The following is a 13,297-nucleotide window of genomic DNA, read 5'->3' on the forward strand; positions in this document are numbered from 1 at the left end:
AAGAGTTTTAACAACACCAGGTTAAAGTCCAACAGGTTTATTTGGTAGCAAATGCCATTAGCTTTCGGAGCACTGCTCCTTCGTCAGATGGAGTCCACATCACAACTGCAAGTATGCAGACGTTCAGAAGTTGGCCACCAGTTTCCGAGTAGTAACAGTGGCGAACACTGACAGTTTTTGCTGTTGCAAAATCCGGGGTCGATGAGGGAAAGAGAAACTTGTCATGGTGGCAGAGGGTGCGGGGAGAAGGTCAAAGCGAGAGGCCGAAGAGATTCTGCAGAGTGATTGTCACGTTAATCATCTGTCAGAAAGTGATGATACATCATGTGACGTGTGCTAGGCAATTTGATACTGATGTACACAGAGTCTTGTAAAATGATTCCGCTTCTGAATGTTCCAAGCTATCGGTGCCAGCTCATGGCTGAGAGGTTTAATGCAGCTACCATGAAGTATTGTGTAACTTTTTTCTCTCTCTATTTTGTAATTGATTCCACTTCTACCAGCCATGGTTCTGGTAACACTCCTTCACCCAAATCAGAAGGATTTAGGTTCAACACCAATTCCAGAGACTTGAGCACATCGCGGTGGCACAGTGGTTAGCACTGCTACCTCACAGCTCCAGCGAACCGGGTTCGATTCCCGGCTTGGGTCACTCTGTGTGGAGTCTGCCCGTTCTACCCATGTCTGCATGGGTTTCCTCCGGGTGCTCCAGTTTCCTCCCACAGTCAGAATGAAGTGCAGGTTAGGTGCATTGGCCGTGCTAAATTCTCCCTCAGTGTACCCGAACAGGCGCCAGAGTGTGGCGACTAGGGGATTTTCACAGTAACTTCATTGCAGTGTTAATGTAAGCCTACTTGTGACACTAATAAATAAACTACAAACATCATCCAGGCTGGCACATCAGTTTAGTACTGAGGGCGTGCTGCACTGTTAAATTGCTGGCTTTTGGGTGAAATTTTAACTAAACCCTTGTTCGCCCTCTTATAGGTTTATTTGGTAGCACGAGCTTTTGGAGCACTGCTCCTTCATCACCTGATGAAGGAGCAGCGCTCCAAAAGCTCGTGCTACCAAATAAACCTGTTGGACGTTAACCTGGTGTTGTGAGACAACTTACTGTGCCCACCCCAGTCCAACACTGGCAACTCCACATCATGCCCTCTTATGTGCAGGCTTTCTCTTAAACAAATGAATATTTATCACACTGCTGTTTGTGGCATCTTGCTGTGAGCAATACAGTTGTCATGTTGCTGCCTTCAAAGGTATTTCGCTGACTTTAAAATACTTTGGGATGTCCCATTTTGTGAAAGGTGTTCAACAAATGCCAGCGTTTTTTAAAAAAATTATCTTTGACATCTAAAATGTAGAATTATAGAAGCCTAATCCTATTTTCTACAAATAATTGTCATAAATCATATTCATTAGGTATATAAAATATATATTTATATAGACTTCCAGAAGGCATTTGATAAAGTCCCTCAAGAGACTGTTAGTTAAGTTAAAGCTCATGGAGTTGGAGACCAATTATTGACCAGGCTGGGAAATTGCCTGAGAGATGGACCGAGGGTCGGTGCTCTAATTGGCAAGATCTGACTTGTGGAGTCTCTCAGGGCTCTGTTTTGAGCCCGCAGTTAGTCAATGTGTTTGTTAATGGCCTAAATGATCAGCTAAAAAGCCTCGTATCCAAATTTACTGATGACACAAAGGTAGGCGGTAATGTAGATGTAAAAATTAAATGAATTGGCAAATGGGTTAAGTATAGGAAAATATGAGATCATCTATTTTGGATTTGAAAAAAGATAGAATAGGGTAATTTTTAAATGTTGCAAAGCTATAAGTGTAAAGCCCAAAAGGTATTTGGAGATCCAGGTACACAACTCATTAAAATGTCACCAACGGGTGCAGGAAATAATGGAAAAGGCTAATGAAATGCTGACCGTTATAAACTAGAGGATTCGAATGTAAGTGGGTAGAAATCATGCTACGGCCATACAAAGCCCTGCTTAGACCACATCTGAAGTATCAAGAGACATTCTGGTCACCGTAACTTTAATCATAGAATCATAGAGTCCCTACAGTGCAGAAGGAGGCCATTTGGCCCATCGAGTCTGCACCAACCACAATCCCACTCGGGCCCTATTCCCGTAATTCCTGTATGTTATAAATAACATATTTATAATCCCACATATCTACCCTGCTAATCCCCCTGATATAGGGTCAATGTAGCATGGCCAATCAACCTAACCCACACATTTTAGGACTGTGGGAGGAAACCGGAACATGCGGAGGAAACCCACGCAGACACAGGGAGAATGTGCAAACTCCACACAGACAGTGACCCGGAATTGAACCCGGGTCCCTGGTGCTGTGAGGCAGCAGTGCTTACCACTGTGCCACCGTGACACCCCATTAGAGACATATTGGACCAAATCTTCCAGTTTCTGTATCATCAGAAGTATAACTGAAATGCATGCTGGAACCCTGTGGAAGTCCTGACATGCCGACCGACATGGGAATTTCCTGGGAAAGGCATGTTCTTTTTTTTATTTGTTGATCCAGGCGTCTCTGGCCGATCCAACATTTGTTGCTCATCCGTGATTGCCCTGGAACTGAATGGCTTGTTAGGCCATTTCAGAAGGCATTTTTTAAGAGTCAACTACATTGTGATTCTGAAATCACATATAAGCCAGACTGGTAAGGACAGCAGATTTCCTTCCCTAAAGGACATTAGTGAACCAGATTGGCTTTTACAACAATTGAAAAATGTTTCATGGTTGCCATTAGACTTTTATTTCCAGATTTTTATTAAATTCAAATTTCAACATCTGCTGTGGTGAGTTTCAAACCCAGGTTCCCAGAGCATTACCACAGTTTATTAGTCCAGTGACCAATGCCACCGCTTCCCCCTATGAAGTGGTGCTGCATGGTACAACATTTTCACCCCTGGATTCTGAGTTGAAATGACTGATTGCCTCATGTACTGGATGGTCAATTTTTAAAAATTACATTTTATTTTCAAAGATCTTCTGTTTTTCAGAGTAGGTGGTGATAGACCATAAGATGTAGGAGCAGAGGTAAGCCATTCAGCCCATCGAGTCTGCCCCACTATTCAACAAAATCATGACTGATCTGATAAATAATCCTCAACTCAACTTTCTTGCCTTATCCCCATAACCTGTGGTTCCCTTATTGATTAAAAACTTATCTATCTTAGCCTTGAACATATTTAATAACCCGGCCTCTACAGCCCTCTGCGGTAAAGAATTCCATAGATTCACTACCGTCTGAGAGAAGAAATTCCTCCTCATCTTTCTCTTAAATGAGCAACCCCTTATTCTGAGAATATGCCCTCTGGTCCTAGACTCTATCACAAGGGGAAACAATCTCTCAGCATCTATCTTGTCAAGTCCCCTTAGAATCCTATTTGTCTCAATATGGTCACCTCTCATTCTTCTAAGCTCCAATGACCACAGGCCCTATCTACGCAACCTCTCTTCTCCATGCCCTTTGAAACAAAAGCCAACATTCCATTTGCCTTCCCCATTACCTGCTGAACTTGCATGCCAGCTTTTTGTGATTTATGCATGCAGATCCCCAAATAAATGTTCCGGTTGTGCTCTCCTAGTGAGAATAATGGCAACCTAGGAATGTTTTACAGAATGGAATCCTAATTTGGGGATTAGTTAGAATAATTTTGTATGCCTTGAATCTTAGAAGGTGTTTTTATTGTTTTGTATGCTTCTTTGTGAGAATTGAGCAACTTGGTGGTTATACCGATGGCCAATGTACTGTTAAAGTTTGTCATAAACTTGCAGTGAAGCCATCAGAGAAGAATTTGTATTGGTAGATTGGGAAATAAGCTTGTGCTGCTGCAGTGTAGTGTGAAATGTGAGCAGGGTGACCACATCTCAATTTAATAACAGTTTAATAATAACCTGCTGCCATCATCAGTTTTGCCCATTTGTCATTGTACATTGTGTTTGTAGAAGCAAATGGAGAACGTATCTTATCCAGAAGCAGGATTTCCTTTGGTTTGTGAATAATTTTCATTTTTGAATCCCCACCAAGTTTTATTTTATTTATTTATATTTATTGGTGTCACAAATAGACTTACATTAACACTGGAATGAAGTTACTGTGAAAATCCCGCAGTCGCCACACTCTGGCGCCTGTTCGGGTACACTGAGGGAGAATTTAGCATGGCCAATGCATCGAGCCAGCACGTCTTTTGGACTGTGGGAGGACACCGGAACACCCAGAGGAAACCCACGCAGACACGGGGAGAATGTGAAGACTTCGCACAGACAGTGACCCAAGCAGGGAATTGAACCTGGGTCGTTGGTGCCGTGAGGCAGCAGTGCTAACCACTGTGCCACTGTGCCACCCATTGTGGGGATCATTGGAACTAAGATTCAACATTTCTTCAATCTCTGTTGCTTTGCTACTAAATATTTTATGTGCCTGGATATGTAGCATTGCTTACACTGAAATATATCGTCATGCAATGTTTTATTTCCTTTGCCTCAATTTGTTGCATGGGTGAATTAGTTCATCCTTTAATCTGCCTGCCTGTTCAGTTGGACATTGAAGGTCCCACAACACCCTTTAAGAAGAATGGAGAGTTCTTCTAGCATCTTGTAATATTGATTTTTCCATACCCACAGAAAATGCCCAGAAAGATCTTGATTTCGGCATTTTTTTCCATGAGAATTGCAATTTCCAAGTGAGGCAGTGATTTCCAAATGCAGCCTATTTTTAAGTAGCTTGATAGTTCATTTTCTTTGCATCACAGAATTCTTACTTTGTGTTAGCTATGATTAATTTAGATTATTTTGTCATTGTCTGGATTAAACATATTCAAAATTCACAAAGGGATATGCCTACTTTGGCTGACTATTGCCAAATATCTTCATTCTGTCCACCAGTACAATCCTAATTAAACTGTTCTCTGTATACTTCCCACTAAATTTGTACGTTTGAATAACATTCTTTATAACCTACCGTTTTAAAACAATTCATGAACCTTATTACTTCATACATCCACTAACTAAAGCTGAATGTGGAATATAGCTTCAAAGTATTGTCTTAATTTTAAAATTCTCATCTTTATTTTCACATTTTTAATCTTGTCTTGTTCCATCTGCCCCAAGACCCTCTTAGATCTTTTGCTTTTCTCTAATTTTGACAACTTGTGCATCTCTGATTTTCTTTGCCCCACCATTGACAGCCGTGCCATGGGCCTAAATTTCTCCAATCTCTCAACTGTTCTCTAATCCTTAAATCCTATCTTTTGCCGAGTATTTGATCATTTGCCTTAATAACTTCTTATGTGACTCTCTCTCAACTTTTATTAATGCTCCTGGGAAGAATGTTTGGACATTTTATTGTGTTAGAAGCTGTATGAATGCAAGTTGTTCCTCAATAGATTAAGTTGTAAATTTTAAACCAGTGAAAAGTAATCCCAAAATAGAGATTCTCAACATTTAATTTACTCAGATATCAGCTCGATTTGTGGAATCAGATTTGTAGAGCTATTGGGGGCCTTTAAAATGTTGTTGCTTGCTGTTTGAAGTAAATTAGTTAGAGCCCTCAAAGTTCAAGCAGAGTCAGTCACCAATGGGCGCCTGCTAATTACATAGCCTACTCCTGCACCTTTAGGGACCCAAGGCATTGTGTGTTGCTGGAGGGGAAGTTAAGAAAAGGGAAGGCACATTGCTGATCAATTTTTTAAGATGTGGAGATGCCAGCGTTGGACTAGGGTAAGCACAGTAAGAAGTCTCACAACACCAGGTTAAAGTCCAACAGGCTTATTTGATAGTACAAGCCATAAGCTTTCAGAGCGCTGTTCCTTCATCAGGTGAGTTTGAGTCGTGTTCACAAACAGGGTATATAAAGACACAAACTTAATTTACAAGATAATGGTTGGAATGCGAGTCTTTACAGGTAATCAAGTCTTAAAGGTACAGACATTGTGAGTGGAGAGAGGGTTAAGCACAGGCTAAAGAGAGGTGTATTGTCTCCAGCCAGGACAGTTAGTGAGATTTTGCAAGCCCAGGCAAGTCATGGGGGTTACAGATATTGTACACACTATCTGTAACTCTCACGACTTGCCTGGGCTTGCAAAATCTCACTAACTGTCCTGGCTGGAGACAATACACATCTCCTTAACCTGTGCTTAACCCTCTTTCCACTCACATTGTCTGTACCTTTAAGACTTGATTACCTGTAAAGACTCGCATTCCAACCATTATCTTGTAAATTGAGTTTGTGTCTTTATATGCCCTGTTTGTGAACACGACTCCCACTCACCTGATGAAGGAGCAGCGCTCCGAAAGCTTGTGGCTTGTGCTATCAAATAAACCTGTTGGACTTTAATTTGGTGTTGTGAGACTTCTTACCAAGTTTTTTAACACAGTGACCAACTGAAGCAACGGACCGAAATAACAGGCTGAAAATAAAAGTGCAAGACTGACTTGTTTTGAATGCCTGAGGCAATATCACTACTGCCTAACACCCCTTCTTTCCCAAAGCAGTATAAGAGATAGATATCATAAAGTTATGGTTGACAGATAATATTAACAGTTAAATAAATTCCCTCAACAACACATTTTGCAAAATTGATGGAATGGATTGAGTTTCCAAAACTTAAATAAGTAATGATGCGACTTGTTTCTGAAACTATTCAAGATTGGCTTCTTGAAAGCAATTTTCTCATTTAAAAAAAGATGTACAGCAGGCTAAACACGATCAATGCCCCAACAAGTATTTCCTGAGACAACACTATCTTTCTTGTCTGAAGAGCATAAAAATGATGAAAGACCAAAGAAGTCCATTAAATCAATTGATGCTTGTTCCTCTAATACCTTATTACTGATGGGAGTGAGCCATACTATAAGGGGCTGAAATAGCATGCTGTTGGAGGACTGCAAAGGCTTGTAGCGGGATCCCTCTTTTTAACTCCACTGGGCTTATTTTAGGTTTGGTTCTCCATTACCCAAACCCCACCAATGCCCGAGTGATTCTCTCTCTCGCCGATGGAACAACAGCCACCTTGCGTCTACTTCACTAGAGTAGCGCTCCCAAGAGAGAGAAAAGGAAACTGCTGCCTATCCACTACCTGGCAGCCTTTCCTGAGTGGGCGGTTTCGAAGCGTCCAGGGTACCCTCAGTTCTAGACTCCGGAATTATGGTAAGGAATATTTAATATTGTGATTTGGTCAGAGATCGTTGGTGAGAAATTGAAAAGATCAAAACGGACTCCAATGGAAGTCAAAGATATATATATATATATATATTTGTCAAAACCTCACGGTCAATCACCAAACACCAGGAAAACAACACACAATGCCTTATGCTCTATAAGACTATAGCTATGGAAGGAATACTAAAACGGACACGACGGAATGCTTACTTTACACAAGTTTACCAGTGTCTTAAACTATGAAAGATGCATGCAAAAGCCCCCCCTTTCCCCAAAGCCTCATCCACTATGATGATCTCAGGAACTTCGTGAATTACCAGGGGATACTCACAATCCTAGTTTAAATTGCTCAGTGGGCTTCGGGCTGCGTGCTGGAGACGAACGAGAGGCAGGAACAGGAGAAGAGAGTGAAGAGTGCTGTCATGCTGGTCCGAAGAGAAAAGAAAGAGATGGCCGGCCTGACCATCCTTTTATGTTGTAAAACTTGAATTTTTTTCCTGCCAACTCCGCCCCCTTCCAACCGGCAGTTCCACAGACAAAGGCTTGCTAGTGTTATTTGCAGCTGCGATCTTACAGTCCATAGAGACCAGATGATCCTATCCCAGGTGATAGGTCTCTTGCTGTCCTTTATTGTTCCATCGGAGATCGTTTAATTGTTTTCCCATTATGGAAATGGGCTCCTCCTCGCTCTGGGACAAGGCCATTATCACCTGTATTGAGTCCAGACCAGGTGTATTGTCTTGCTGCCGGCCTAGTCTGGTGATGTCGTCAGATCCTTTTTGTGCTGCTGATAACCTAATCAGCAGTCCGTCTGGTTTCTGGCTGCTTGCAATTTTTGGACTGGGCCCCTTCACACACGCACACGCACACGCACACACACACACAGGCTGGCTGAGCTCCCTCGGAAATTTTTGGTCAAGTCCTGCAGCCAAATGTGGCCACTTTCACAGTTCTTTAGGGTTCAAGTCCTTTTCCCAGCTCATAAAAAGGCCTGAGTTGCCCGAAAAACTTACAGGCTGTAGCAGTTTAAAGGGGACACATTTCAGATGCCTATTTTCAGGTGCATATGAGTAATATTATGTACATGCAGATAGTTCCACTTTAGCAAAGTGAGTTGTCACATTTTGAGATTGTTACATATTTTGTCTTGGTAGGATATCAAGCTTGTATTATGATGCTGTTAATTAATTCAATCCACAAGGAGTTAGTCTACAGCAATGCACAAGTTGTCTGGAATGAGATGTCTATTAATTGGAGTACCAAATGCAATAGTAAACAAAATGTGTTTCTAAAATATGAATTACTTTGAGATAATTGAAGTAGTTCAGAATGACTCTGTCTGTATTATTAGAATAGTCTCCAATCATTGAGCATAATTGCAGATGGAGCTAAATAAGGAAGGTTCCTCATTCAAGGTGGCAGTTCTCACATAGGAGTTGTTTATTTTCTCTTTGGAACATAGGAACACTTCTCTTCTTTCTTAATGGGGAGATTTTAACTTCAAAAAAATCAGATGGCAAGCCTCAAGTTTTTTCCAGCCAGGGGGAATGTAGTTTGATTATATAGTGCCTGGAATTGGAAAAAATTCATGTTGGCTAGATTCAAGGATAGCCACTTTGTATTCTGTTAAAAAGGATTGAGTTTTGTTGATTTACTGTGAGCCCTATGAAATAGACTGTAATACACTAGAAGACTGCACTCAGCTCATTCATGTACATCATGGGAAATAAATCCATTTATTAGTTTACAATTGGTATTCTTTCACTGGAGTACTGTAGATAACCTGCTGACAGACAGAAAAATATCATGCAATACAACATGCTAAATCACAGAGCTTGTATAAAAAACACAGAGAGTAATGTTACAGTGCAGAAGGAGGCCATTCAGCTCATCATGTTTGCACCAGCTTTTCAAATGAGCAATTCCCTTAATGCCATTGTCCTGCCTTCATCCTGTAATACTGCACAATCTTCCTTTTTAGACACCTAACTAAAGTGTGGCATCAGAACTGCATGCAATACTCCAGCTGAGTCTGAACTATTGTCCAAGCTACCTTTTTTCTTTTGCGCGCTGTGTCTCTATTAATAAAGCCTAGGATACTGTATGCTTTATAAAACACGTTCTCAACATGTCCTGCTACCTTTAATTAGTTATATACATATACACCCAAGTCCCTCCGTTCCTGCACCCCCTTTAGTCACTCAGTCCTGCCATGCTTTAAGCCAGATCTTTGTTATAGCCATGACTGCAGCTGTAACTCACCAATCTCATTTACCAATGATTGAATTTGATTTGATTTATTATTGTCACATGTATTGACATACAGTGAAAAGTATTGTTTCTTGTGAGCTATACAGAAAAAGCATACCGTTCATAGAGAAAGAAATGAGAGAGTGCAAAATGTAGTGTTACAGTCATAGCTCGGGTGTAGAGAAAGATCAACTTAATGCAAGGTAGTTCCATTCAAAAGTCTGACAGCAGCAAGGAAGAAGCTGTTCTTGAGTCGGTTAGTACGTGACCTCGGACTTCTGTATCTTTTTCCCGATGGAAGAAGGTGGAAGAGAGGATGTCCGGAGTGTGTGGGGTCCTTAATTATGCTGGCTGCTTTGCTGAGGCAGCAGGAAGTGTAGACAGAGTCAATGGATGGGAGGCTGGTTTGCATCATGGATTGGGCTACATTCAAAACCTTTTGTAGTTCCTTGCGGTCTTGGGCAGAGCAGGAGCCATACCAAGCTGTGATACAACCAGAAAGAATGCTTTCTATGGTGCATCTATAAAAGTTGGTGAGTGTCATACCTGACATGCCAAATTTCCTTAGTCTTCTGAGAAAGTAGAGGCGTTGAAGACTTTCTTATAGTGTCGGCATGGGGGGACCAGGACAGGTTGTTGGTGATCTGCTCACCTAAAAACTTGAAGCTCCCGACCCTTTCTACTTTATCCCTGATGATGTAGACAGGGACATGTTCTCCTTTATGCCTCCTGAAGACGATGACAATCTCCTTTGTTGTGTTGACATTGAGGGAGAGATTATTGTTGCCGCATCAGTTCACCAGATTTTCTATCTCATTCCTGTACTCTGAAGGGTCTTAACACCAGGCCATGTTATCATGCACCCAGATATTGGGTGATAACTGTGTTTTCCAGTCATGGGGAGTGAAAATTTCATGTTAAGAGTGATTGCTGATACTAAATCCAAAAGGACATTTAATGCAAAGCTGAAAACCCTAACAATCTTCAGTTATGAAAGAGCTTATTGAAATGTGCACAGAAGATCACCAAAGGGAAAGGACCCTCTTGAGGAATGGCAGCTACTAAGTTCTTTGAGTTCTAAGGAGTATAATGAATGGCCCAAGCTACCAATGTGAATGCTCCAGTAATTATCTCACCTGATTTAGTAGATTACAGTGATGAAAGGGACTGCCTATTAAAACAAGAATAGTGTGGTGTTTTCTGGACAGGTGGTTTTATTGCAGAAGAGTTCTCACATTGCAGATATCAATTTTAGTTGGGTAGCTATTTGCAATTGCACTGTCAGTTCTGCAAGCTATTCTCATCAGGGAATGTGCAGAGACCTGCTACCAAGAATGTAAATTTTGGTTTGATTGTTTATGTTCAATAAAAGGCTGACAGGACAATTACAGTTTGAAAATGTTTGAAAAAGTGAAAACATAATGGCCTGAGCTTTACCACCTCACCCGCCAAAGAAATCAGAGCAGGCGAGAGGCGGAACATGGAATAGTCCATTGACCTCAGGCAGGATTTTATGGTTTTGGGATGGGCGAGACCATAAACTCTCACCCATTGGCCTGAATTTTGCCGCTGCGTGTAAAGATTTTCCCAACCCGACGCTACTGTACATTCCTTTCAGGGTAGTCGGTTGTGAAGTTACCCAGGTGTTATAATAGGTTTCAAACTGTCTAGCATTTCCTGGGTAACTATCCAGGTAAGGGCTGTAGACTTAGCCAAAGTCTTCAAGTCTAGCCCAGAGTTGGACATTCATGCAGGTTCTGAGGTGGCAGAGGAATTGCCCGTTATAAGTGTAAACTTCCCAGGCAATTCCCACATTGGCTCACACGTTTGGATTTCCACAGAGAGCTAACACACATCCTCCATCATGCATCTGGTCTCTGGCTATCCAGAGATGGAAAATTTGGACCAGTGTCGAAAACCTCCCAACATTTGTTTTGGATGCATTTAGTCTGCAGTTGGTACAAAAGAAAAGGAGTGTTCAGTTAGTGGTGATGGAACCAACAAAAGAGAAAAAAACCTATCTGACTTCATTCTCCCCAATTTATCTGTCACTGATGCATCTGTCCATGGCAGGATTACTATTTTGAATATTTTTCAATACCCTCTATTGCGTTGTGTGGCACTCCCAAAATGTTAAATAGGTTAGATTTTGAATAGATCTAGCAGCTGAAAACTGGGTACCAATGAGTACTGTGGGCCATGAGCAGCAACAGAATTGTACTCAACCACAATCTGTAACCTCCTGGTCTGGTATATCCTCCACTCTTCCATTACCATGAACCTTAGTTCAACCATCAATACTGCTTCAATGAAGAGTTAAAGAATGGATGCCAGGAGCAGCATCTGCACACCTACAAATGAGGTGTCAACCTGATGAAGCTGCAACACAGAACTACTTGTTTGCCAAGCTGCAGAATCAGCATACACTTGAAAGAACAAAGCAATTCTACAACCAACAGATCAGCTCTATGTTCTGTGGTCCGGAACATTGTGCAATTATCCTGTCCTGAATGAATGGTGGTGCATAATAAACACCAAACAGGAGAAGGAGGCTCCACAGATATTCCCATCTTGAATGATGGAAGAGCCCAGCCCATCAATGCAAAAGGTAAGGCTGAAGCATTTGCAACCATCTTCTGGTGAATGATCCATTTAGCCTCCTCTGGAGGTTCCAGTATCACAGATGCCAGTCTTCAGCCAAGGAGATGCTGAAGGCACTGGAAGCTGCAAAGGCTGACAATGTTCCAGCAATAGCACTGAAGAATTGCGCTCCAGAATTTGCCATGCCCAGTCAAGCTGTTCAAATGCAGCTATAGCATTGTCATCTCCTGGCAATGTGGAAAATTGCTCTGGTATGTCCTGTCCATAAAAAGCAGGACAAACACAATCTGACCAATTAATGTTTTATTGGTGTGCACTCGATCATCAGCATAGTGATGGAAGGTGTTGTCGACAATGCTATCAAGTGACACTTGCACAGCAATAAACAGCTCACAGATGCTCAGTTTGGATTCAAACAAGATCAGTCAGCAGCGACCTTAACCTTAGTCCAAACATGGGCATAAGAGCTGAATTCAAGAGGTTAGGTGAGAATAATCACCCTTGACATCAAAACTACATTTGATCAAGGAGCCCTAGAAAAACTGAATAAATGAGAACCAGAGGGAAAATTGTTTTCTGGTGGTTGGAATCATACCTAGCACAAAGGAAGATGGTTGTTTGAGATCAATCATCTAAGCCCTGGAACATCACTGCAGGAGTTCCTCTGAATTCTGTGCCCAATCATCTTCAAATGCTTCATCAGTGAGCTTTTCTTCTTTGTAAGGTCAGAAGTGGGGATTGTGGATGATTGCGTAATGTTCAGCACCATTCATGACTCCTCAGATACTGAAACAATTCATGTCCACATGCAGTAAGACCAGGACAATATCTCGGGTTGGGTTGATAAGTGGCAATTAACATTCATGCCATGCAAGCGCCAGGCAATGATCATCTCTAACAGAAGAGAATCCAACCTTTAACATTCACTCTCTTCACCACCGACGCACAATGGCAGCAGTGTATACAACAGCATCAATCTATGTATCTTTCATATATATATATATTAGATTTCATGATTGATTCCTCAGAGAAAACAAATAATGGTCTCAGGTGCTGAATTTCTCAGCATCATTTATATCACATTACATTATCAACTAAGTTGCATTGTAATTATATAATCTATCCCACATTTTTAAAAAGCCCGTTATAATTTTTGAGGTGAAACTACAATATAGTATGTATACAATAATGTATATAGATAATTGTCTATCCCTCTGGGTTTTTTTGTATATAGTTAAATGTTTATTCC

This window comes from Mustelus asterias, chromosome 9 (assembly GCF_964213995.1).
Source record: "Mustelus asterias chromosome 9, sMusAst1.hap1.1, whole genome shotgun sequence".
Lineage (NCBI taxonomy): Eukaryota > Metazoa > Chordata > Chondrichthyes > Carcharhiniformes > Triakidae > Mustelus > Mustelus asterias.